The 2,101-nt window shown below is 39.6% G+C and overlaps 1 pseudogene; it reads right to left on the bottom strand.

Annotated features, from left to right (window-relative positions):
• Window positions 1–903: 903 nt before the first annotated feature.
• On the bottom strand, window positions 904–1,688 carry LOC121492575 (annotated as a pseudogene).
• Window positions 1,689–2,101: the final 413 nt, after the last annotated feature.

Genomic DNA, 2,101 nt, shown 5'->3' on the forward strand with positions numbered 1-2,101 from the left:
AATCACTACATTGTACATTGAAACTAATATAATACTCCATGTTAACTTTTATTTCACTGGAATTAAAAATAGACAATCCAAAAATTGTCAAAAAAATAGAGAAATGGAAGCAAAGAACAGATGCTACAAAGAGATAACAAAGAACAAGAGGTACTACTCAATTTGAAGACTATTATATAGCTCAGTAATAGAGCAGTATGGTAATATAGAAGGATGCATCAATGGAACAGAATACAGTTCAAAAAGAGACCTATGCAAACATTTATAGTTGATTTTTGACAAAGGTGAAAAACAATTCTGTGGGGAGATGACGACAGTAAAAAATAAGTATTATGGGAAAATTGCACACAATCCCCTGCCCCCACCTTTGATTGATATGTAATCGTGTGTATTATGTGTAAAAAGTAGCTCAAAAGAGATCATGGGCATAAATATAAAACCTAATGTTATAAAAGTTCTACAGAAAATCATAGGAGAAAGTCTTTGTAATCTTGTATAAGGTAAAGATTTCTAAAAAAGAAAGGTGAAGGGATCCATGGGTGGCGCAGCGGTTTAGCGCCTGCCTTTGGCCCAGGGCGCGATCCTGGAGACCGGGGATCGAATCCCACATCAGGCTCCCGGTGCATGGAGCCTGCTTCTCCCTCTGCCTGTGTCTCTGCCTCTCTCTCTCTCTGTGACTATCATAAATAAATAAAAATTAAAAAAAAAAGAAAAAAAAAGAAAGGTAAAGATTTCTGAGATAACACAATCAAAGCCATCATTAATAAAAAATCATAAATCTAAAAAAAATTCCATCTTAAAGACCCTCTGAAGAGAATAAAAAGCTATAAATGAAGAAATATTGGCAATGTATTTCTTTTTGTTTTGTTTTCCCACTGGAAAATAATTTTTATTGCAATGCCATCAGCTGCACAGTCTGTTCCTGACATTAGCAATTTGGTCTTTCTTAAGTGGTCCCATGAAAGTTTCTTCTCCTCCACAGTCTGGAATGAGACAGAGCCAAACTTGGAAGTGGTGTTGATGAGGTGGTGAAGCTGAGGTGGTGAAGACCTCAGTGGTGAAGCTGAGGTCAGTCTTCTGGGCCTGCCCTTTGGTCTGCACCAGTGAGGACTTGCAGAAAATAAGCTGTTGACTCTTGGTTCCCAGCACACAGCCTTTCAGCCTTTCAGAGGCATTGATCACTTCACTATAGTGGACAAAACCACCCAGAGGGTTGATGCTCCCATCAGACATATCATAATCAGTGGAAGCATTGTTCTTAATTACTTTGCCATCCTTGATGAGATAGCTCTGGCCAATCTTGTAGATCTTCTTGTTGATCTCAATGTGGTGATGGTAGCTTTTTTGCCCAGCCTGAACCACAGAGAAGGCCATGGTGTAGAATGCCATGCCCCAATACAGGCAACCTTATGCAGCCTCTGCCCGGTCTTGTGGGGTAGCTTCTTGGTATGCCAGTGGCCGGTGATCCTTTGTAGCTTTTGTCTTTTGTGATACCAATGACAATGATCATCTCATCCTGTCCAGACACTGGATTCACAGGCACCTCTTGTCAGCCCCATCCACCTTCTCAGCTCTCAGGCACTATGCTTCCATTTACCTGGCTCTCCATGAGGTGGGCCGCCGCCACCGTTGTCATCATCGCATCGTGGTCGCTTCTTCTTTTTCTCCTTCTCCTCCTCCTTCTTCATTTTTGTAAACAAGGACAATTTGATTTTTAGAGGTAAACAAACAGGGATAAATATGGTTTCAGGGAAAGGTCATGACTGGTTCATATTCTTGGACCTACTAGAGGGCCATCTTTAGCCTGATGTTTTTCAAGATCATGTTGAAGAATGGGCTAACACTCCCACCTGAGGATTATTTAATTCCCTAAGGAATGTATATTTGTTCATTAACTATTTTTTAGGGCACAGACTGTGAATACTCATGTTAAATTGTGTATATATTGTCCAAAAGCAATGCAAATGATTTTTGTCCTATAGGAAGAAAACCTCCAAAATAATTGTCTATTAACCACTTTTGTATTTAACTTAACAAATTTGTATCAGCCTACCTTTCCCAAATTATATAAATCAACAACAAATGACTGAGGGGGAGCTAG

This window comes from Vulpes lagopus, chromosome 6, assembly GCF_018345385.1.
Source record: "Vulpes lagopus strain Blue_001 chromosome 6, ASM1834538v1, whole genome shotgun sequence".
Taxonomy (NCBI): domain Eukaryota; kingdom Metazoa; phylum Chordata; class Mammalia; order Carnivora; family Canidae; genus Vulpes; species Vulpes lagopus.